Source organism: Equus asinus, chromosome 9 (genome assembly GCF_041296235.1).
Source record: "Equus asinus isolate D_3611 breed Donkey chromosome 9, EquAss-T2T_v2, whole genome shotgun sequence".
NCBI classification, from domain to species: Eukaryota; Metazoa; Chordata; class Mammalia; order Perissodactyla; family Equidae; genus Equus; species Equus asinus.
This window is the reverse complement of record NC_091798.1, coordinates 35,581,529-35,607,652: the sequence shown is the minus strand read 5'-3', so window position 1 is coordinate 35,607,652 and position 26,124 is coordinate 35,581,529. Positions and strand designations below refer to the sequence as shown.

At 38.9% G+C, this 26,124-nt stretch overlaps 1 long non-coding RNA gene and 1 pseudogene across 1 annotated transcript in view; both read right to left on the bottom strand.

Annotated features, from left to right (window-relative positions):
- LOC139046156 (uncharacterized) overlaps positions 1 to 26,124 on the bottom strand; it is a 323,446-nt gene that overhangs the window by 228,946 nt on the left and 68,376 nt on the right. The window lies entirely within an intron of this gene.
- On the bottom strand, positions 21,239 to 22,805 carry LOC106843597 (nicotinamide phosphoribosyltransferase pseudogene; annotated as a pseudogene).

Here is a 26,124-nt window from a genome sequence, read left to right as displayed (position 1 = left end):
GGGTATTTTACTTTTAAAAATCCAATGCAATTAGGCGTTCATTAATTAATTGCACACATATGAAGGCCACACCATGCACAAGGTGTTAAAGCTACACGATAAATACACCAGACAAGATCCCTTTCTCGGTGTAATATGGAGACAGGCAAATGCCTACTGTACTCCAGGCAGGCCCTCCTCTAGGCGCTAAAAATAAAACAAAGGACAAAGTAGAGTCACCTCTTTCTATTATATAAACAAATTAATAATCAAGAAAATATCAAGCCCTGATAAGTAAAAAATAATAATAAAAAATGGGTGTTGTGAAAGAGAGTCACTCTAGAGGCAGTGATGAGAGGAGATTTCTCTGAGAAAGGCACATTGAGGTTTACACTAGAAAGATAAGGTACACTAGAAAGATAAGATACACTAGAAAGATAAGATAAGGAAGAGTCATCAATCCTAAGGTCTGGAACCAGAGCATTTATGGCAGTGGAACAGTTAGGACCAAGGCCTTAGTGTAGGAACTGGCAATGAGTGTTCAATGAGATCAAGAGATTAACAGTCACTGAGCAACTATATGCCCTGCCCGTCGTATGCCAAGTTATTCACCTATGTTCCAAGTTACATATTCTTCATTTGAATAGAATATCTGAATTCCCAGTAAAACTGTTAACTTGTAAAATATGGAGTAACGATTAGACCTTATAAGAACGTCCACGTATGAATTTAAGTATCAAGTCCATCATATCATGGTGATCACCACTGCTCTCCTAAGCTAGAAATAAATTAAAGATGAGCCAGTAAGTAGGAGTGAGCTCACTACATGGCTGTCTGCACATACAGTGGGTGTAATTTAATAGTGATGCCTCAGTACCTTTCAAAATGGCATCTCACTTACTCTAAAAAAAATGGAATAGATAGCAAGCCAGAGGTCTCAGGCAGTACGTCAAGATTCTTTATAGAGCTAAAGAAAGCTATAAAACAAAGCAAACCAACAACCAAAAATTCACTGACAACTAAAAGGAATGGGTTGCTTCGAGCTGCATTTTCTCTGGTTCTATGATTCAGCGTCCTTCCTTCCCAAATATATATCTTTCTGAGATATTAAAGCCTCATGGAGAGATGCATGACATTTTCATTTCAGCACCACTTTATACCAGCCTTTGTGATCTTTCATTATGTCTAATTTGTGCTTTACATAGATGTAGCAATTGTGGGTATAACTTTGCAATAGTAGGTTAGAAAACTCTAGACAGAATGAGAGCTTACTTTTGCATCAATCACAGTATCTAAGTGTTTGGAAACATAGGTGACCACAGCTCAAAACACTAATCTAAACATTGTCATGTATTTTCTGCTGTCTTAGCTCCAACATGATCAGAATGCAAATTCTGTTTGATACATAGTGATACTTCAGAGTTGGAACCAACTCAAAAACAGGGTGATCAAATACATATGGGGGTAGGTCGTAGGCCAAGGGATGTGTTCAAATTTATGGATGTTGGTAAGGCTTAGGAGTTGTTATATATACATCTTGAAGGATGGGGAGATTTATTGAAATTGAGAGGTGTGGCTTTAGACTACAAACAGGGATTATAATAGCATGCTTAATATTATGAATTATTAAACATGTAAATAGATGATATAGAAATGTATGAGGTCGAATGAGGTAGATTGAATGTACCTGTTTATTTATGCTTGTTACACCTCAAAACACCAGTGGGAAAAAAATGACTGTGCAAAACATATAAATATAAGCCTACAAAGAAAGAGAAAGAGTGACAGAGGAGAAGACCCCAGATGAGAGATGTCAACAGCATACAAAGGAAGGAAATGGATGGAAGGATGGCAACAGACTAGCAGAGCAAATGAAGCTGAAATCTACCTGCCTAAAGTGAAGCAGCAGCCAACTTCCCACAAGCCAGTGTTAGCCCCAGAACCTCAGAAGATTTGGAGGACCTCAGGATTTGGGGCTTTTGTGTAACTCTAAAGAAAATGGAGAGAAGTAAGACTGAATTGAGAGGGTTGTTTGAAAAACTATATAAGATACAGTTACCCCACTGCCCCCACCCCACACCAGAGCTCCTCCACCACACCTCACACCCATGTGACCACTCCTGCTGCCCCTCAGAAGCTGAGAGTTTCACTCCTGGGGAAATTGAACCAGAGACCCTCTAGACTTGTACCGGACTGTATGACTACAACTTTCTATTACATTTATTTATATATATTTGTTTGTTTCCATGACTGCTGATTATAATGCTAAACAGATGAACCATACATATTTCTTTCAGTGTATGGTTATGAATGTAAATATCCTAAGGTTTGAAATATTTGTTTATAATTTAATACCAGGGGCAAGTTTTCTCTGAAGTAACTATTAGAGATCTTCTCCCTTTTTGCAGCTTTCCCCAACAGAAGATCTTACCTCTTGAAGTTGTCATGAGTATTAAAGGAGAAAATGTGAACAAGTCTAGGTACAGTACACAGCAAATGCTACATAACTGCTTGTCTCCATTCTTCTTTTTTTCAAATTTTCTTCTTTCTCCCCTATAATGGACATCTTTGTGTTATGCACCCAATATCCGTTTCTCCATTTTTATAGTATTAGAACCTTAATTTTCCTACGGGTAACTCTCTACTTAATTGCTAATAAGCATGGTGTGGAAAGAGCTGACTTCACCATGCCACTTCCAAGAGTTGGAGATGAGACCTAAATCCAGCTAAACCACTCGCATGGCTATAGTAAATGCCTAGTGACCGATATATAGCACAAGCAAAGCTAATAAGCACTAATACTTCTGGTTTACAGGAACTATTGAGGAAGAAAAGCCCCTTCCACAGGGTTTGCTAGGCAATGAGAGGTAAGGCTGGAGCCATTGGTGACCAACATAACTGAGGAGCTTGCCTGGAAGTGAAACCAACACAGAGGACATCAGAGCTGGGAGATGAAGCTTGACTGAGTTCAGACAATGGCTTGGAGCACCTTGACTCAGCTATGCCTGAACTTTTCAGTTATGTTAGCCAATAAATCTCCCCCACATTTTTCCTAAGTCAGGTTGAATGAGTGTTTGGCATTTCCAAATGTAAGCATATGACCCAATCGCATTCCTGCGTCCATTCCACCCTTCAAGATGTGCCTCTCTATTAAGTGTCTCCAATATTTCTTTGCACATTTTTCACCAACCCTCCCTTTTTTTGCTTTTACTGAATTCTATATTTTAATCCAAAATTATTTATCATTTAAAAAATTTCCATCTCAATAGAACTACATACTGTTTGATGCAGCAGTAAGGATAAGGAAAAGTACTTGTTTTTTGACAAATCTTAGATGTGTGATTTGGGAAAAATTCTTAATTATTCATAAATTCTCTCTAATTAGATTTTTGCTTTGATCCTTATAATGAAAATTCTCTTGTCAAGGTCACTGATGTCTTCCACGTTTCTATTTCAATGTTCAATTCCCAGTCCTCATTTACTTCACTTACAGCAACATTTGACGAATCACCTCCTCCTCATTGAAAGGTTTTTTTTCCCTTGGCATCCAGGAGTCTGCAACCACCTGGTTTTCCTCTGGCCTCACTGGCCACTCCATCTCAGGTTTTTTTTGCTGGTGACTCCTCATCTTCTGACTCTAAATCTTGGAGGGCTTCGTTCTTAGGCCTTATTCCCATCTTCATTTACTCCCTTGGTGTTTTTTGCTAGTCTCATGGCTGTGTGTGCATCCACAAAGCTGGCCACATCCACATTCTTTATCATCTCTCAGCCTAGACTTGGATAGCCAGCTGTCTACTTGGCATCTCTTCTTGAACATCTAATATATTTCTCAAATTTAACCTGTTAAAACTGAACCCCTGATTGTCCCACGAAACCTGTGTCACCCAGATCTTCCCCATTTGAGATAATAGCCACTCCTCCAGTTGCTAGGCAAAAATACTTAAAGTCATCCCACACTCCTCTCTCTCACTTAAGCATACTCCTGCCTCAGGGTCCTTGCACAAACTGTTCTCCCTGCCTGGAATGCCATTTCCTTAGATATCTGCATGCCTCACTTTTTTACCTTAAGTCTTTGCTCAAATGTCAGTTTCTCAATAGGGTCTCCCTTGACGATAATATTTAAAATGTGCAGTCTCTGGAGCCAGACAGTCCAAATTTGAATCACAGCTCTTTCACCCCTTAGCTACCTCTCACCAGTAAGTTATTTAACACATCTAGTGCTCATTTCCTTCTTCTTTAACGTAAGGCTAATAATCCAACTCATCCCGTAGGGTTTTGTGAGGACGAAATGAGTTAATACATGTATGGTATTTAGAATGCCACTCATTATCATCATCATTATTATTATGCACTTCAAGTTAACAGGAAAATGAGGTTATTATAAAAGGAAACAGTTTTTAGCAACATATCCACCAAAGGGTTTGAGCAGAGGGATATGCATCTTCATGTAACGCAAAAATTCTTCACAAGCCATGAGACTACCACACTCATGAGCTCTGTCTGCCTGTAGGTGAATTTCTGATCAACAGGGTGCCCATGACTTCTTTCCAATTCATGAGCTAGGAGGGCTCCTACAGGAAAGGGACACAATCAAAGTTATCTTACAATGTGATATGCTGCAAAGGTGACAACAGGTTCCTTTTCATCTTCCGGAAATAGTCGCTGTAATTAAGGAAACTTCTGACTTGAAAGTGAGCTACTCAAGATGCTCATGTTATTTATTTAAAGTATAATTTTCTCTGTTTCCCCAGGGCTACATACTACACTGCTTCTACCAACATAGAAACTGTGTCTTTAAAACTCCAAAGCAATCATGGATAAAAGAAACAAAACCACTAGATTTTATTTCAGATTCAAGCAATGGGTTAAAAAATCTCTCTTCATAAAATTGATTAAATAAACTTGGTTATATTCCCTTTTATTTTCATTTTGGGTGTTACAGAAACAAAAGAGGGGAAGGAAGGGGCAAATTTCAAAATAATTCTTAATTTCTGTTTTCTTTGTCTCTCTCTCTCTCTTTCTTTCTTTCTTTCCTCCGTCCCTTTCTCCCTCCCTTCCTCCCTTCATTCCTTCCTTCTTTCCTTCTTTCCTTTGCTGAGGAATATTTGCCCTGAGCTAACATCCATGCCAATATTTCTCTATTTTTTAGTATTTGGGATGCCAGCACAGCATGACCACTAACGGAGCGGTGTAGGTCCTCACCTGGGAACTGAACACAGGCCGCCGAAGCAGAGCACACTGAACTTAACCAATAGGCCACTGGGGCTGGCCCCTATTTTCTTTATTTTGAAAAATAATTTAAACTGTCAATCACACACACACACATACACACATACACTCACATACATTTTGGAAAACTGTATGGTAATTCACCATGGATGAAAACTCAGTTGTGAAGACTCAATTGCATGGTCATATTATTTTTATTGTTTATTAGCTATGTAAAAGGGGTTAGGGACAATTTTGATGAAAAATGGAATTCACACCAGAGCAGAAGCCAATTATGTGATTTTAATGTTGACCACAACAGAAGGGAGCCATGTGGAAAGAGCAGGGAGCAGCTTCAATCTCAAACCTGGATCATTTATAACGTCCATCTATTTGACACGATTTTATTTATTATATTTAGGAGATATATATGACATGCTGCTGAGGAGAAATTAGTGGTTTCCCCAGCTTCTTCCTAAACCAGGTAGGCCATGTCCTGCTGCTGACTTAGTTGTTTACCCAGGATCTCTCCCACCCACAGATTCCAAAGCCATTTACCTCCTTAAAACCATCAGAGAATAATGTCCTCTATGTGCTGAATAGCATCATCTGGAGGAAAATAGAAACTGTCATTTATTTAATGGCTTTGATTTATTATTTAAAATACAGATGAAAAATTTCCTGAATAAGAAGAAAGTAGCACTTCCCAAAAGCTTATTTGTACACGTTTTATTTTAACCTTCTTTGTCCTTTAGTATTTATTTTGATTCTATGAAATATGTGAGCATTGCTATCTCCATCTAGAGATGAAGAAACAGAGGCCCAAGTGATGAAATTGTGATAAATTCTTAAAGTCAACCTATGAGGTGTGTAGTGTTGTCTCAGTTTTTGTCCTGGTGAAAATTTCAATTTAATAATTCTGAGAGGGCTTGAACTACTTTATATAGTTTCTAACAAAAAGCCACTCACATATCCAGCCTTGGTTAATGCTTTTGGCTGTAGTGAGTTTTGATGCCTACTTTTGATTCATTCAGTTGTTTAAGCAACACTGTTTGAACATCAACTTTGCACAAGGCACTCTGCTCAGCAGAGAAAGAGAAGTTGAGGGGGCTTCCTGGTAAAGCAATAGTACAAAAGCCCACATTAGCTGTTCTCCTTTTGGCGATTTGACAATGTATGTATGCTCATGCATGTGTGTATACATGTGTGTGTTACAAAAGGGAGACTTTATTTGATCCAGGTTAGATTCAAATCCTTTATGATAGTAAGCTGTGACCGTGGGTCCTATGGATTTAGAAGGCAGCTTACACATCATAAATTCATTCACTTAACACATTCTTGTTACCTACCAGTTGCCAGACAGAGTTCTAGACACAGAAACTTCAGCATAAAGAAACAGGTAAAGCATCTTGCTTTGTGGAGCTCACATTACAGTTCATATTAATTTCTGCTCTAAACAGATCTAACAGGTACATTCTGACCTGGAGTTCACACATGTAGGAGCCTTAGATAAACACTCACAAACCCAGAAGCTGAATAAAGCTCAGCCCCTTTGACTCCAGTTTATGACCCAAAAATGAAATTAAAGAGCAAAGTCTTCAGGCAAAGGCTTTAACAGCTTCAAAAGCAATGGTGAAAAATAATAAAGATCTCAACTAGAACTTAATAAATTAGTTATGCCTAAGTATTGACTTTTAAAACATTTGCTCTTCTGTCTTAAACATCAATTAATATGACATTGTAATGGATCTATTTTCACCATCCAATTTTTTGTCTTATCTCCAGAATTCCTCAAATATTTTGTAAAAGAGATTGTAGCAGCTGGATTTGTGAATGTTAATGTCACTCTTTCATTAGGAACATTTTAATTCCTTTCACTAAACTCACGAACTGGGGTTTGTTTAAGCAGTGAGACGTGGAAGATCAACACGCTCGTATGTGCTGAAACCTCTCCATATGTGCAGAAGGGGACTGGGTAATGTTCAAGCATCGTGTCATTTAGTCATCACAACTGCCCTCTGAGGTGGATTCTATTTAAAAAATAATTTAAAAAGAATGATTAGGTAACATTCTCAATGTCTAACCGATTGTAAAGGGAAAAGCCATATTCAATCTCACATCTTTCTAAAATTAACAAAGCTAAGCAGGTGCTGAGCACTTAGGAAGTGCCCAGAACGGAGGTAAGATGCTTTATACAAATTGACTTATTTAGTTATCACTATGATAGCTTAAGAAAATCAACATTACTCTCCCAGTTTTATATTCTTAGAAACTGAAACTCAAAGGTATTAACTAGCTTGCCTAGTCTTGGAGATCTGATAAGGAGTAGTGGGGATTTGAACCCAGGCAGTCAGATGCTGAAGTCCCTGCTTTCAAACGTTGCGATGCGCTGACCCCAGTAGCACCTGAGAAATATATCTGGGCCCAGAACTAAACAGCATATGGTCCCAGGCAGCTACAAATATTGGTATTACAAATTGAGAACAGTTTTGTTTGTTTGTTTATTTAATATGGAATAGTACTCATGAGACAGGAAAGGAGGTGAACCAAATTTTGGGTGAAGATCATGAAGTCAAATTGAGACATGATGAATAGAAAGTAGCTGTGCGATGCTGGTGCTAATGTCAGATAGGTAGTTGGATAGATGGAATGTAACCCAGAGTGGGGCACTGAGCTGGAGACATCCATGTGAGAAATGTCCTTAGAAATGAAGCCAAGCTCAGAAGTGGTAATACCTAGGAAAAGAGTAGAGAGTAAGACAAGGAGAACATCGAGGAGCAAGCCTTAAAGACAGTCTACATTTAAAGCCCTGGGAGAGAAGGCTGAACCAGCAGTGTCTCCGGGCCTATCACGGAAATTGGTTCCCCATGAGGAATAAAAAAGGAAGGATGGAAGGATGGGAGAAAGGAAAGACAGAAGGAAGGAAGGAGGAGAGGGAGGGAGGGAAGGAAGGGTTGGCCAAACACGTCCCAACTAGTTCTGACATTTACTTTCTCAATAACAATTTCACCCTATGTTAATTCAGGACAATAGTCATTTAAAACAATTCAGAGCAAAAAGTGGGATACGTAAAACTACCTTTTCATGTTTATAGACCTGGAAACAGATTTTTCCTTTCTAGTCTTAGGTAAGCGACTTAACTTCTTCAAATCTTGACTTTTTTCACTTTTAGAAAAATTAGAGCAGAAAACAGAACTCTCATCTAACTTATTCCAGAATCTTCTCCACTGTCCTATAAATATCAAGTGTTTTAGAAATGTTGAATTATAAATAAGCAGTTTTGATGTTCATGGTAAAATAAGATGTTCATTATGCTTTTTTCTTATGTTTGTGATAGTACTGCTAATTCCTTATAAACTGAAAAAGAGTTGAAGAGTTCAGTTATTAATGAAATCCTATTCGTCAAATAGTTTTTCTTTCTTCAAGAGTAGTATAGAACGAGGAGAAGGCAAGAGGTACTAGAAAGAGGAATAAACAAGAATTCCAACACCAGCTGTCCAATTAATTCACCAAGTGACCTTATACTCTTAAGGTTAGGCAGCCCTAGAAGATTAATTACAGAGAGGATATTAGCAGATTATATTTATTAAGCTCTTATTAGGTGCCAGGCCCTGTGCATCCTGTCCTCCACATATTACTTTATTTCAATCTCACAGCATCACTGCAAGCTTGGAATTATATTCCCACTTTAAAGACAAGACACCTGAGGCTCGGAGAGTTGAAGTTATTTTCCTGAAATGAGAGCTAATAAATGGTAGAGATGGAATTGTGATCCAGCCCGTGTATGTCTAAAGTGTATACTATTTCTAATGAATCACTCAAAAAGAAGTGGCATGTATAAAAGTGCATTGTAAGCTGCCAAAAGATATACAAATACAGGTTTGTGATTACAATATATTAGTTATTTTAACCAAAGTCTATAAAACTGATGTTATAGTGAAAATGTAATATGGTGCTAGAGTAAAATCAATTGTGGACACTAGCTTAGCAAATAGATCCTTTTTTTGGATTCTGGGTACGTCTTTTACCATAACCCACTGAGATACTTGCCTCCTTGTCAGTTAATAGGCTTTTGATGAGACCATTTTAGATCCATCTAGAGATGTAGTATAAATTTTAATTTGCTCTATTTATTTCAGAAAAGTTATTGATAGCAATCCTCATTTTCTTGCAAGTATTAAAAAAAAAGGTTTCCATTTAATTAAAATTAATGACCTTCACATTGTCAGAGATTTTTGAGTTCAGAGAATGAGACTTAAGATTTAGTGCAAAAGGGGAGCCTGGCACAAATATAATAAATCAGAAGCCTTTTGGGACACATATGACGACAATTTCCTTTGCAAGTTTCAATTCTCTCATTCTCCAAAGCAGTGAGGAGAAATTGCAGTTTGCTAACAGAATATGGGGCTCTGGGGCAAGTGACACTGCTTTGGTTTTGGTCTCCTGTCTCATAGATACCTAAACATTATATCTTACTTAATTTGAAATTTTGCCCTTAATATGAAAGGGTAAAAGAGGAGGGGAAATGGAATTTAAATACCATGAAAGGGTATCATAAATACCCTTAATATTGTGTCATTTTGTGCACAGTCAAGCTTTGGATATTAATGGGAAAATTAAATGAAAGGTTTTAACATAAAACCAGAAGATTAGGCAAACAGCAAAATATATTTTGGAGTGCATGCCTATTGAGAATATTCCTCTGTAAGGTCTCTCTAGCATCCTTTAAGCTGTATTTCTTATTTATTAGAAAAGCAAGAGTAAATTCCCCTCCATGATAAACTGCAAAAGTTACTTTTCCTTGAAGTCAATGGACACAGGAAGTTTTTGAAAAAATAGCCAAGATTCAAGGACGAATGCACTTAAGCCTCTCTTGTAATCTAAAGTCAAATTTCACTTAACAGATGTTGTGAAAATTAAAAGGCAATGAGATGAGAGCAGCCACTGTTTCTTCCTAAAACCACAGGTCGTCTGGTTTGATACACTGCAATTCAGTCAACAGTCCTTGTTCAAGTCTGATACAGCTATTTTATTTATAAAGAAATGGGAGACTAGGGGAAATATCCACAATATGAAGTCATAGACCGTATTCCCTAAGCACTCTATTCAATTGGCTTTTAGATGATTAGAAAATTAGAAAAAAAGTTGAGTTGTCGCTGGAAGGCAGGGGCATGGTTAGAAATGGTCTGTTGAAGAAACATTATACCTGTTAAATGATGACATACTGCTTTAAGAGGACTGTCTGTGGAAATCACCTGGGAAGAGTGGATGATTTATTGCTCCAGAGGGAAGAAAGAGGAAAAAGGGCAGTTTCTGCTCTCACTTGTCTGTCAGTAACAGTACTTGAGAGTCATTCTCGTGGAACCGGTGGTGTCATTTGACCAGGACAGTGAATGGTGGGTTAGCCAAAGTCTGACTGTGTTTATTCACAAGTGAAAGGAAAGGAAAGGAGGGGCTGAAGCCAGCAAGTTTTATTTAAAAGAATTTGGTTTTAGAGGAACCTCTGAGATAATGCCTCCTCATGGGCTGTGCTGAGAGTAATCAAATGCCAAAGCTGCCAACGTTTAGGGAGCTTTGCAATGGGGCCTGACAAGTCGACAACAGGATCCAGGCTTGTTTTGATCTTCTAAGACTCATCAAGCTTTGCAGCTGTTCGTTATCAAAAGCACTCGGACAGGAAGAGAATAATTAATTTACCCTGAGCACACAAGGCAGGTTCAGAAAGAAACAGCAGAAAGGCCAAAGGCAGGGCTCCCGGCTGGTAGACCCTTCTCTTCTGCCCCAGTGGCCCCTGCCAGAGCTGTGTGGGCAGATGGCCAGAAAGCAAGTGGAAAAATGCAAGTGATGCTGGGTGTGCTCAGAGTGTCTGTGAAAAGAACACACTCAATTGCTGTTAAAGCATTAGTTCATATTCACATGGTTCCTAATCCAGCCTTGTCCTAGAGGACAGAATAAGGAACATGTAATCATTTCATTGAAAAATAAACCCTTCACTTAATCTCTGCTAAGTTATGGCATGGTTCTAAGTATTGAGCACGCAACAATATGAGGTCCTTGCCTTTGATAAGCTTAGTGTGATATGCAAGGCATCAAACAATCGCATCTATGCATATATAAATAACCAAAAAGTATAGGGCACCATGATTGATGATAGCAGGGATACCTGATATAACTGAGGAAGGGTCATTTTAACTGAGATCAAAAAATAAGGAAGATTTAACAAGGTATAAATGTAGGGAATAGTCCAAGGAGTACAAGGAGACTAAGGAACGGAAAAGCCTCTTGGGCTCTGGAACCAAGAGAAGCAGAGGCTACGTAAGAGCAAGAAGTTAAAAGGAAAGGTGAGGGGCCATCCCTGTGGCCGAGTGGTTAAGTTTGAACACTCGGCTTCGGTGGCCCAGGGTGTCGCCGGTTCGGATCCTGGGCACGGACATGGCACTGCTCATCAGGCCATGCTGAGGTGGCATCCCACGTGCCACAGCTAGAAGGACCCACAACTAGAATATACAACTATGTACTGGGGGAATTTGAGAGGAAAAAGGGGGAAAAAAACACAACAGTTTCTAGCTCAGGTGCCAATCTTTATTAAAAAAAAAAGGAAAGGTGAGAAGACGTTAGGGTGGCTCATGGGAACTAATGATGAAGCATAGTACAGAAAGGGAGTTGCCTTGGGAGGGATATGAAAAAGAACGTTTTCAAATCTCCCTTTTCTGTGACATGAGAACAGAGGAGAGGACACGTACTGGTTAGATTAGCAGGCCGGGACACACACAGACCACACCTGTGTGATGCCAAAGGAGCTCAGATTTTGAAAAAGTATGGTTTTGCTGCTTCTCCATGGAGATTTCTTACCCTGTATCGAAGTTCCGTTTCTTTGTGCCCTGAGTTGACCTTAAGGTGTCACAGTTAAACAATCAGTAGAAGTATTTACAATCTATGTCTTCATCTTGGACCTACCCATCCCGAATTCCTTGAGTGAGTCTCACAGTTGTCTGGTTTAGAGCCTTGGCACCAATGATCCCTCTGATGCAGAAATCAAATCGAAGTTATGGTTTGTTGTGATAAGTTAAGATGATACCTTCTCACCAGAGCACAGCATAGAGCATCAAGGCAACCAGTAAGCAAGGTTTTTGGAGTTTTCCAGTTGCTCAGGGGGGAGATGCTGTTAGTATTCGTCCTGTCTAGGATGACGTCCTACCAGGTCAAAGGAAGCTCTAAGAGGCACTCACCAAGCCTCTTATATTTGTGGTTACACATCCCTGAAATTCAAGTATGATTACCTTATTTTGAAACTTACCTTTTGCATGATATTAACTAGATGTAACATCCGGATTCTTGGTAAAATTTCTTTCAGTGCCACAAGCACATTTTTGACATGTTATTGAGCGTTACACAAGCCCAGTTACGTTGTAACAACTGTAGACAGGTGCAGTCAGTTCTCCATAAGACCTGAATATGGTAGACTAGGCTGGGACCCACCACGGTCACTTCTTGTGGCAAAAGACAGAAAAAGGTACTCAACCAGCTTTTCAAAAAGTATTTATTGGTCCACCTAATTGAAAAACCCAAAAGCTGGTGTCAGGTATTGCTTGATTCTGAACTCAAGCTTTACCACCATATCTCGACTATGTTTCTTCTATCATGGCTTTATCTTTTTGGTAGGAAAACTAAAAACTGTAGCAGTTTCAAACATCCTATCTTCCACCAAGCCCTGAAGAATATAGAGAAGGTACTCTTTTGTAACCCTTCTGTGCTACAGAAGAAATTTTGTTTTCCAAGACTTTTCAGTGTTTCTTTTTAAATTGTTATTATTGTTCAGATTTATTGAGATATATATGACATATAGTGTAAGTTTAAGGAGTGCAATGTGATAATTTGAAAGACAGTCATGCGTCACTTAACGACAGGAATACACTCAGAAATGTGTCATTAGGTGATTTTTTTGTTGTGAAAACATCATAGAGTGTATTTACACAAAGCTAGATGGTACATCCTACTACACTAGGCTATGTGGTACTAATCTTATGAGACCACATTTCTATGTGGGGTCCGTCAACCAAAACTTTGTCGTTATGTGCCACATGACTAATATATACCACAATAAGGTTAGTTACATCTATCGTCTCATATAGTTACCTTTTGTGTGTGTATGTGTGTTAAGAACGTTTAAGATCTACTCTTAGCAACTTTCAAATATACAATACGGCTAACTACAGTCACCATGCTGTACATGGAATCCCCAAAACTTATTCATCTCATAACTGAAGTTTTTACTCTTTGACCACATGCACCCATTTCCCCCACTCCCTCACCTCCCACCCCTGGCAACCATCAATCTACTCTCTGTTTCTACAAGTTCATTTTTTTTTAAATATTTCACATATAAGTGAGATCATGCAGTATTTGTCTTTCTCTCTAACATATTTCACTTAGCATAATGCCCATCCATGTTGTCACAAATAGAAATTCCTTCTTTTTATAGCTGAGTAATATTCCATTGTATATATATATACCACACCTTCCTTAGCCATTCATGCACTGATGGACAGTGAGGTTGTTTCCATGTCTTGCTATTGTAAATAATGGTGCAATGAAAATGGGGGTGCAGATAGATCTTCAAGACAGTGATTTCATTTCCTTTGTATATACACTTTAAAAGTGAGATTGCTGGATCATCTGGTAGCTCTATCTTTAATTTTTTGAGGAACTTCCATACTGTTTTCCATAATGGCTGTACCAATTTAAGTCCCCCAAAAGTGCACAAGTGTTTCCTTTTCTTCACATCTTCACAAATACTATTTTCTCTTGTCTTTTTGATGATAGCCATTCTAATAGATGTGAGGTGATATCTCATTACGGTTTTGATTTGCATGTCCTGGATGATTCGTAGATGTTGGGCCTCTTTCCATGTACCTGTTGGTCATCCAGATATCGTCTTTGGAAAAAGTCTGTTCAGATCTTTTGCCCATTTTTTAATGAGATTATTTTTTGCTATTGAGTTGCATGAGTTCTTTATATATTTTGTATATTAACCCCTTAACAGATATATGGTTTGCAAATATTTTCTCTTATTCTGTAGGTTGCCTTTTCATTTTGTTGATTGCTTCCTTGCTGTGCAGAAGCTTTTTAGTTTGATGTGTTCCCACTTTATTTTTGCTTTTGTCGTTTGTGTTTTCAAGTCATATCCAAAAAATCCTTGCTGAGACCTATGTCAAGGGGTTTTTCTCTATGTTTTCTTCTAGGAGTTAGTGTTTCCTTGGTTATCATTTGTTTTGAGGGTGTTCCATCTCATCCATGAAACAATTACTGTGACCAGGGGAATGCCATAGGATAATTGCCTTAAGGATGGTGTTAATCCCACTCAAGGCCCATGGCTGAGAATAGGAAAAGAGTGGGCTACTAAAAAAAACTGGTACTGGCAGGGAAGGGGGAATAAATGCTGGAGAAGCAACCAAAAATTGTCTGCTCCACTTCTCAAAGTTGCTTTTTTATGAGTTTCCTGAGAACAAATGTAACCATTTTAACTCTTTGTCAGAGAGAGAGAGAGTTAGGCTTGATTTTTTTTTTTTAATTCTAAATGTAGCAGAGATGCTGTATGAAGTAAAAGTCTTTCTGCTGCTTTCTAGTCTGGAATTTGGGCTGCTTCAAATGTTCCCCCTCCTCTCTCCCTGCTGCAGGTCTTTCTTGTTAGGATATGTGACCTGTAGAATGCGTCCAAGAAAGGGAGTTAGGTCTCCACTAGCAGGATGAAGCATTGATCTACTTCCTGACCCTGGTCAGGAGTCCATAAGTCCCTTTGTATGACTCAGGCTAGCTGGGGACTCCCACTCAAAATGGCCCCCAGCTTTTCTGGGTAGGCAATTAAATCAGAGATCGGCTGGTGGGAGACTGGGAGTACTTCCTGGCCGTGATGAGTGACCCTAGCAGGCCTGAGACCACATAGGGAGATTCAGGGGACGAGAGATGACATTAAGGATCAGTACTTTCTAAGGCAATAAATTATCATATTTCTTTTCTCCTCTGACACACCTCTTCTCTTAGAGATATTCTTAAGTGCTATGAACCAAGACTTTTCTCTGGTTATAAAACACAGTAATTAAAGCAAAAGGGAAGGTGGATATCTAGAGCTTCTATAATTTGTCCCAAACTTAACTTCTGCTAATTCCTGACATAATACCACTTGTGCTCCTCAAAGATGTCCTACAACATTCTGAATCTATGTCTTTGTGCAAACATTCCCCCTCCACAACTACTATTTTTAATTATATAGCTATCTAATTCTAACTAGTTCTTCAAGGATAAAATCAATTTCTCCTTCCTCCTAGAATTCTATTAGTAATAATGACTCTTTCCTTATAGACCGGACAATGTGTAGCAGCATGATTTAAAGTTCAGACTGCAATCAGATTGACTATGGTTCTGGTCTTTCTTACCAGCTTGCAAGCTCATACCCTTGGGCAAGGGACTTAATGTTCCGGAGCTCCAGCTCTTTCATCCATAAATGGAGAGAATAATAAGCTCATCACCAAGGGGCTGCTGGAAGTGTTTAAAGAGATGTATGCAGAGTCTAGTCCATGGTAAGTACTCAGACTATGTTAGCTATTGTTAATAGTCAACTTTGTAATTTCAACTACATCAAGCTTAGGACCAGAACAATACACATGTGCTGGATTGTACACAACCAAGTAAGGGAGCCTGCAGCTACATAAACATTTGAAATAGAATGCAGGGAAATCATCAAGAAGCAACTAAGCCACTGCACTCAGACAACATGTTGTCAAGAAGTTGTGTCCCCAGAGAAGCCTCCGTATATTCAACTCTTCATGTTGAGTGTGGTGTTTACCTATTGCTGCTCCTTTGGGTGGCTCCCTCTCTTCCTCTGCAGTTAGTCCTCTGAAACCTTATAAAATCTCTGGGTGTTTGCTTTTCCTGTAATAATTTGCCAACTTTCTCTGAATAAAGCCCATTCTCTTTTGTTTGTTTCCCATCCATTTGACAGAATAATCCACAGGACTTTGCGGCTCAACCATGATATCTTTTTAAAAACTTTTAATTTTATTTTTACCATCGTTTATTAAAATAATGAAGAAATGGTAGTGTGGGTTGCACAAACTTTATTCTCTATTTACAAGAAAGAAAACAGCTAGGAACAAACAGGAAAATCCCTTAGAATCACCCTGCTGCCGCTTAGAAGCCACACTGGCTACCTGTTTACTATTCTGGGAATGAGGAGCTCAAGCAGCCCCATCCTGTTCGGCTAGTCACCAACATTACCAAATGATGCGGAATTCTAAAGCCACAGTTTTCTACTCTTGAAGACTATTTTATTTGAACTTCAGTTGCATCAATTTTCATTTTAATTGTTTTGTCGAAGACACTCAATTTTTTTCATGGTCCACCTGATAAATCTTCACAGTATGTTGGATTTTGCAAAGTTGGAAATGGCTGATTTATTTTACATTTATTTTTCTGCCAGGGTTGAAGGGACATATCTGACTCTGCATTTGGCATAAACTTTTAGCACCTTTTTCATTTGCAGTATTTATTTTCTTCAATGGCATTAAGTGCATCGGAAAGCTCATGAATCGTGTAAGCTAGACAGCTTCTGGCAGCTCATTTTATCTTCCCGGTATGCAGTGCGTGCAGAGGTGCCCCTCCCCAGCCCTCTTTCAGAACTATGGAGCTTCTCCCAGCTGCTGAGAATATCAGTGGCTCACAGCACTTAGCAGAGTCCCTCTCTGGATAGTGCTTTCAGCCAAACAATTTCTTCAAAGCCCAAGGTCAAGCTTCCTCTCTGGGGTCTAGACACACCCTACCCTGATCAATGCAGGGTCATGAAAGCTAAGCCGTTGCCTCAAAGGGCACCTCTTGGAAGGGCCAGCCCCTTTCTGTGGGATTAACTGAGTACATTCTTTTTTTTTTTAAAGATTTTATTTTTTCCTTTTTCTCCCCAAAGCCCCCCGGTACATAGTTGTGTATTCTCCGTTGTGGGTTCCTCTAGTTGTGGCATGTGGGACGCTGCCTCAGCGTGGTCTGACGAGCAGTGCCATGTCCGCGCCCAGGATTCGAACCGACGAAACACTGGGCCACCTGCAGCGGAGCGCGCGAACTTAACCACTCGGCCACGGGGCCAGCCCCTAACTGAGTACATTCTTGAGGATAGATCATAGGTATGTCATCTTTCTTCCCAACCCTATTTCCATCTCTTCCTCAAATGTGTTGATCTTGAGAGCATTCCTTCAAGAACTTCATTTAGGTATGGTAAGGTCAACAATCAGGAGATGATTGCCACTGAAAAGATAGGTTGTTCCTCGCAGATCTCAAGGCGGGGGCACACCACACCATGAGGGGCAACATGGGGAAGCATGGGGGTTAGTCAGGAGGCAGAGGAAGAGGGAAGAACTGTGAGCAAGAGCCTTTATTGTGATTTACAAGGGAAGGAACAAAATAGGCAGGGTAAACAGGTTTAGGATTGGCTAGTTTGTAATCGTTTCAGTGGGCTCTGGGGCATATAGGCTGCCCTTAGTTGTCTAGTACATGGCCCTAGGGTGATTAGGCTAAGTGGTTGGGAATGTAGATTCTGAACTATTTGGTTTGCATTAAAAAGCACATTTGTGGGTAAGTTGTTTACTATCTGTTGGAATTGGACAGGGCCTCCAGGGCCAGGAGGCCGCAGATGACAAAGAATCAGACTACAGAAAATAAAAGACATAGTTATTACAACTTTCTACATAGAAATCTTCATCTCACAGTCTGTCTCCTTAGGAGGCAGATTTAAGATGCCTTCCATGTCAATACCCACAATGCAGTGTTTTAGGCTCATAGTCCTCCAAATATGCTGGTAAATGTTTAACAACTGAGTTTTCAAAAGAAAAAGCCCTAATTTGTAGCATTTGTCAATTTCCATGTATAATGCTCCCATCGTGGCTGATTTTAAGCTATTAATGAGATGTCACTAAAAGTGGGATTGGGAAGAGATGCACATGATCAATTCTGGGGAGTTGGTGTGCGCTGGCTCCAGCATGCCACAGGCTCCTCCTTAGAGAGAATAAAGGCATTTTTATAAAGCATATTTATCAACTAGAGTATAATAAAATGCTATTTGACTAGAACTTAATGAATGAGTGTGCCCTACTAATCCCTTTCCCAACACTTATTATAGCTTTGCAAGAAGCTATAACTTCTTTTTCTCCAGTCTTCTGCAGGATGGGAAGTAGAATCACATGGGCAATAATAATCCGTACTCCAACAGTCTTGTCAATACTTCCTCAGGACATCTAAGACGTTGCATAGTTTCCTTATGTATTTCTGGAAATTCTCTTTGGTGAAGTAGACTTGCTCAAGATCTAGTTGGTTCTTAGAGGACAATGTCAGCAAGATGGCGGAATAAAAAGTGCTGGACTCTCTTTACACCCACAAACACACTGATTCAATAACAGTTCACAGAAAAATTCCCTTTGTGAGAAATCCAGAAGCTAGTTGAGAGGCTCCCGCACTTTGAGCAAGTGTGAAACCAGACACATTGAAGCCAGTAGGGAAATTCAAGATGCTCTTTTGCCAGAATCCCAAACTCTGGCATAGTGCCATACCATCAGGAGGAAACTCCCCAGCTCCCAGCTTCTCACTGGGCATGGAAAGAGTTGGACCACATGTCCAATGCTCTAATTTTTCCAGGAGCTCCTCAGAGGATTAGCTTGTGTTTTATCAGTTATTTAGTGCTTATGGGACCTGGCATCCTCTAGCTGCCTGGGGAAAAACAAAGGTGGAGATTTGGGCTGGCCATCTCCATTGCCCCTCCTCCTGGGTCAGCACACAGTGAGAGCATAAAATACCCCAGTTCCCAGCTTTTCCCTGGAGAGGGTAAGAGTTGAAGCACATGGCAAATGCCCCAACTTTTCCAGGGGCTGCTCAAAGGACTGGCTTCTGTCCATGTGTCTCAGAGTGCTAACAGAACTTGGCACATTCTAGCCATGCAACTCGTCACTGCAGCCCCTCCCCTGGCTCAGCACAGAGCAAACAAGTGAAAATGCCCAGCTTCCAGCTTCTCCTTGGGGAGAGAAAGAGTTGGACAGAGTGTCCAGGGATCCAACTGTTCTGGGGTCTGCCTGAGGAACTGGCTTCAGTCTCACTTGTCCCAGAGCACTGATGGGATCTGCATACTCTAAATGCCCAGGGGCCGTTAAAGAATAAAGAGGTCTCAAAAACTTAATTAATTAATTTAAAAAAAGAATAAAGAGGTATCAGCAGGTCCATACTCCCCCTAAAACATGTAAGAAATCCTTCCTTGCCCCTTCCTACCTTCTGGTGGTTTTCTGGCCATCTTTGACATTCCTTGGCTTGTGGAGGCATGACTCGCATCTTCTGTACTCATGAGGTGTTCTCTGTGTGTCTTCACGTTGTCTTCACTCTGTCCATATCTGTCTCTGTGTCCAAATTGCTCCTTTTCATAAGGACATCAGCCATATTGGATTAGGGCCTACTCTAATAACTTCATTTTAGCTTGTTTACCTCTGTAAAGACCTGATTTCCAATCAGGTCACATTCTGAGTTACTAGGGAGTTAGGACTTCAAAATATCTGTGTTGGGGGGGACAAAATTTAACCTACAAGAATCACCATAAAGTTAATTATGCTAATTAATTGTACAAGCAAGAAATATGAAAGAACTTAAACCAAGGCACATCATAATCGAAATACTTAAAACCAGTGAAGAAAGATGATCTTAAAATCAGCCAGTGCAAATAGACATACTACATACAGAGGAACAAAGAGAGATTTTTTCGTATTTCTTGTGCTTGGAGTTTGTTGAGCTTCTTGAATCTGTGGGCTTATCGTTTTCATCAACTTTGTAAAATTTTCAACCATTTTTTTTCAAATATACATTTCTGTTTCCCTTTCTCTCTTTGCTTTTGGGGAGAATAATCCTAAATGTTTATATATTAGGCCACATGAACTTGTACCACAGCTCACTGACAATTTTCATTTCTATCCAGTATATTTCTTCTCTGTTTTATTTTGAATAATTCCTATTGCTATATCTTCTAGTTCACTAATCTTTTCTTTTTTTAACAATTTAAAATTAATTTAATTATTTTAAATAAAAATTATTTTAAATTATTTATTTTAAATAAAAAATACAACAGAATCAAAACTTTTAAAATAAGTATACTCTCTAACCATTCCAGTAATCTATTTAAATCATATCAACTATAGAATATAAAAAATAAATTCAGAATTGTAATTACTTTGAAATTCACTCCACCCTTTTTTTTTTTTTGAGGAAGATTAGCCCTGAGTTAACTGCTGCTAATCCTCCTCTTTCTTCTGAGGAAGACTGGCACTGAGCTAACATCCATGCCCATCTTCCTCCACTTTATATGTGGGACGCCTACCACAGCATGGCTTGCCAAGTGGTGCCATGTCCGCACCCAGGATCCAAACCAGTGAACCCTGGGCCACCGAAGCGGAATGTGCACACTTAACCGCTGTGCCACTGGGCCGGCCCTCCTCTTTTGTTAAATTTTACATTTGTGTGTATATTCTATGGTGGAAGCAGAAATGTTCTCTAGAAAACGTTATCTCCTTAGACTCTTGAGGTGGATATTAAAGCCACAGGCAATATTTAACATATAAAACTGTAGTATAGGCCTTTCAAATTTGGCATTTTACTGGGTACAATACAATGACCAAGGTATGTAATCACTGTGTAATGCCTAGACAATCCAGAAAGAACCATTATTTTCTTTAATGTAGAATGATTAATATGTGTTCTCTAAGGGGCAGTGAGATGAGTAATTCTATGGTGTATGTCCTGACATAATTTTCAGATTATACAATAACATAAACAACTTTGCTAAGGCTATATTTTATTTGCTGATTAATGGATAAAAAGCAGTGTAATTTATTTTCAAGTATTTTCTTAAAAATCTGTGCTCAAAAAAAAATCATGAAAAGTTGGCAAGACTGTTAAATCACTGAAACTTTAAATATATCTTACATAATTTTATTTGTATAAAAATACAAGTTAAATATAAACGTAAAGCAATCATGACAATTTTATGCAAATCGGTTTGATGTGCTCTTCCATTATATATAAAAGTTTCTCAGTTCTGTCATTTGTGAAAAGATCAATACGAGATTGAATTACCATTTATTGGCAAAGGGCCCTAAAAAGCTTACTTTAGCATTAATCTTTTACATGGTTAAATGCATTTCCTAATTTGAGATCACCCCAGCATTGGAAAAAAAGAAAAATAATGAAAGGGGAGTATGTCCATAAACCAACAAATAATTTGGCTATAATGTATCACAGAACATAAAGGACCCATATATCTATACATGAACATCGTGTGTTACACACACACACACAGGTCTAGAAGTGCATGCATGCACACACACGCACACGTGCACACACACCTAATGTTCTATTGCTTCTATTTCCATATTTAGCTTTACGTTTTTTCTTATTTCATCAAATGAATACCTTTTTGTCATCTTCCCTTTCTTAGAGATAGTGTGGAGAAGATCATGACCATTTTCTTCAAAGTATCCTTTTCTTTCTTCAAAGGCAATAAAATTCTGTGCTGGTGTCCTATGTAAAGATAATCAGCCCTCTCTGGGCCTTTTGCTGGGATCATCAACTGGTTCCTTGAAGCAGTTAATCCCAAGGCAATTAGTTACAACTTAACTACACTTGAAGGGAAAATTCAAGGGATATCTTGTTAACTTCTGGAGCAAAGCTCCACCAGAATCAAGGAAAACATTTTCAATACTCCGTTTTTGGTATTTTGCTTCATATCTTCCACAATTTCTTGTAAGGTTTTATATTTGCACCATCCTCTTGACCAATTCTAAGATAAGATGGCAGCAACATGTAGCCCTTTGAGTTCTCAGTGACAGAGAACTTCTTACCTAAAATACCCGAAATCTTTAACACAGTGCTAAGAGGATTTTAAGGCCCAAGTCTGATTATTGGTGGCGCCTCTGTACAGTGTGATACTATTAAATGTCTTAGATCTTTACTTTCTGTTTTCTCACACACGTTATAAATGCTATAGCTATTCCTGACCACAGAAAGGGGCACCGATAAAAACTATGCTGCTCTATTTCAAAAGCATTTTTGATTGATCTCTCCCTCAAGCTGTTACATTACTATGTTCTACATCTAGAACAGAATAGCCTGGAAGAGAATCTTTTGTTCCGTAGTATTTTTTAATTAAAGCCATTCTTGCTACTGTGTCTGTTCCTTTGAAGTTAACCAAATGAGCAGAGCTCCTATGCCAGCTGCCTCTTGGAAAAAGACTTCTCTGTAGCCAAAATCATATAACTGGTATACCAGACCATCCAGGTTATAGGAAGTTTCTAACAAATATTTGGCCAGTATTTTCCTCTATTCTCTAGAATTTATGGCCACTGTGACTGGCTACCAGGACTAAACAAGAATAGTCTCAATCCAGTTTGTAAATTAGCAACATTCTGAATAGTTTTTTTTACTATGAAGAGAACACTTCCTCTGGGAATGACAGAGCCCTCAGGAACAGCTTTTACTTCTATTGGAAGATGTCCGTCATATCTCTCAAGAATGTAGTTCCATCCCTTTGCATTAAAGACATTATCTTGGAAAATTCACTAATCTTTTATTCTGCAATGTCTATTCTACTGTTCATTCTACTAGAGGATTTTTTATTTAAGACATTATAATTTCATCTCAGTAAGTTTTATTTGAGTCTCTTTTGTATCTTCCGTGCCTCTGCTTAACATGCTCAATCTGTCTTCCAGAGTGTTGAATGTATGGAGCATCTGGAGTGCTGGCAATGTTCTTTTTCTTAACCTGGGTAGGGGTACCTCATGTTTCCTTTACATTATTTGGTGAAATTTACATTTATGTTTTGTGCACTTTTCTGCTTATTTCAAAATGAAAAGTTAGATGATGCAAGTAATCATATTAGCTCCACATTCAAAGCATCAAAAACCCCAACCGCTTCTCACCAGCTCCACCACTACTGCCCTGAGCCAAGCCTCCATTATTCATTAACTTGTTAATAGCAAAATCCACCCCAATGGACTTCCTTCTTCTGCCCTTACCGCTCCTATAGTCTACTTTCAGCTCAACTCTAATGTCATCCTTTTAAAATTCAAGTTTGATCATCTCATTCCTCTGCTCAAATTCCAATGGCTTCACATCTCACTCACAGTCAAAGTCAAAGACTTTTTATAGCTTACACAGCCTTATGTGATCTGGCATCCTGTTATCTCTCTCATTACTTCTTTCTTAAAATGTGTTCCTTCTGTCTTAGACACACTAGCCTCTCTTGTGTTCTCCTAACTTACTGGCCACTCACCTGCTTCAGAGAATTGCACTTATGATTTTCTTTGCCTAGAACACTCTTCCCACTAATACCCATGGCTAACTCCCTTATCTTCATCAAATCTGTATTCAGATTTTATCTTCTTCATGAGATTTTCCTGATTTCCTTGTTTAAATCAATCTCATTTCACTGATGCTCCCTTATTCCCTTCTCTGTTCATTTATATTTTTGCATAGTACTTATCACCATCTATCATACTGTACATTTGATATTCATTTGTTCTGTGTCTGTCTTCCTCACATGAAACATAAACTCTGTGAGAGAAATTATTTTTATCACTTTTTTTAATTCATTGCTTGAAACTTCAGCGCTTCTGTCATTGTCTGGCATCAAGTATGTACTTAATAAATATTTGTTGAATAAATTCCCTTAAACCATTATTCTCCACTTTCAGGTAATTTCTCCTCCTTGACATAAAAAAAAAAGCCTTGATTGTTTATTTCCGTGGCATGTACATAATGTACAATTAATAGATGTTAGTTGAATGAATGACTACATGCCTAGCTAGTGGCAATGTTGTCCTGTTATCCTAATGGTTACAGATGGGAAGTAGGAGTATGCACTCTGAGGTTCTATTCTTGGCTTTTTCTCTGATTGCATTCAACATACATGAATATTCATTAGCTGTTTATTTTGAGACCTAAATATCAAAAACTTATTTAGTAAACATGTTGGTATGGAAAGCACTGGACAAGCCACTGCAGATTAAAATAAAGACCACGTTTTCTTCCAGATTCCCAAAATATGCCTGCAGAAAGAAATGTGCCTCTGCATTCTGTGGTATGCTGCTAAACGTGTATTTGCATACGCAGATGCCAGATTCTGCCAACAGATCAGTTAATTGCAAATACAAAGCAGCCACTGAGGACATATTTACTTGTCTTGTAAAGGCCAGTACAGTTGTGTGGGCCACAAATGAAATGCATACTGTTGATTTGCAGGAATAGTTTCTGAGACTGGAAACGATTACCTCTTAGCTGAAACAGACTAGGGAGCTGTTTCTGTCAGTTGTAAAGGCCTCTGCCTTCTCAAACAGGAAATATCACTTGTTTTCCATGAAAGTATGCTACTGGTCAGAGAAAACTACCTCTGTGCCTCAACCCTCGCACATTTGGAATGGCAGCCCTCACTCGCCCATTTTTAATTATACCTGGAAGAGCGTTGACAGCCCGGGAAGGAGCCAAATGCTCTTGCTCCCAGGTTACAGTCTTTCCTGCTTGTGCTACTGGCCAGGCTTGATTCGACTCCAGAGAGTGAAAGTCTCTCTGAAACACAGCGGCCAGCCTTGCAAACAGGGCTTGTATGTAGGCTGATCCAGGCAGAGCAGAATAGAACTAATATTTTCCGTATTGTAAAGGTTTATTGAAAATACTTGAACATGTTAGAGTAGGCTTCTGATCTAACATCATCTCTCTACAGATGGGGTAATGCAGGTCCAGAAAGACAAAGTGACTTGTCCTAAGCCACAGAAATAGTTACTAGCAAGGTAGGATTAAAACCCAGGTCACTTGCCTTCTGATACTATGATCTTTCCACTGTGTTACTCTCACAGTCATGGGCCTCCCAGGTAGTCACAATGGCTTCAAATGTTCACATTTTTAAAAAGTCACCCAAGGAGCAAGTTAAAAATGTAGATCTTTGCGACCTGCCTCCCAGAGACTCTAATTTGGAAAGTCAGTGGTAGAGTCTAGGAATTGTGCTATAGCATGTACCCCAGGGAAATCTGATGTAGATGGCATCAGTCTACAACTTGAGACATTCTGGTACCTGGCAGGGTATTGTTAAGGAGGATGTATATTATATAGATTAGCATTACTGATGTGGCGCCAACCTGTGTTTATAATGTTGGTTTTGCCGCTTACTAACCATGTACGTTTGAATGAGCTCATTATTCAGCCTCTCTAAGTCTCAGTTATGGTACCTGTAAAATGGGAACTCAGTGGGCTGTTGTGAGAACTATATACATATAATTGTGTGTGTGTGTTTTTGTGTGTAGCAAGCACAGTGTACGTGGTACATAGTAAGTGCTTAATAAACGTCCACTATTGTTGTTGGTGATAAAGTGCCTGTCATATAATCTGTACCTTTAAATACTCCTTATGTAGTGGTATTATTGATGTTTTGAAAGAGCAACTAAGTCATTTCAGAATTTTTCATATATATGTGAGTGTGTATATATATGTGTGTGTGTATATATATATATAACATTTAATATACTATACATAAAGATATAACATAAATACATTTTCCTTTGGCTGTACCCCAGTCTCCCTATTACTTCTTAGACCCTAGTCTCACCAAATCTACAATAGAAAGTTCCTGTCTGAGAAAACAAGTATGATATCAAAGAGATTGTTCATCTGTCTTTAAAATGTTATTCTCTCTTTTCTTCCAGTGGGCCTTAACTAAAATGGCCAATTGTATTCAACAAGCCTGGTGAGAACTCACATTTCTGATTGAGAAGAAATATGTTTAAGTAATTTAGACATTTCAGCCTGTTTATTCCCACCCGGGCTAGAGGTCTTTCGGTCCAGTGAGCTTGTCAAGTGCAGTGAAAATATACTCAACCT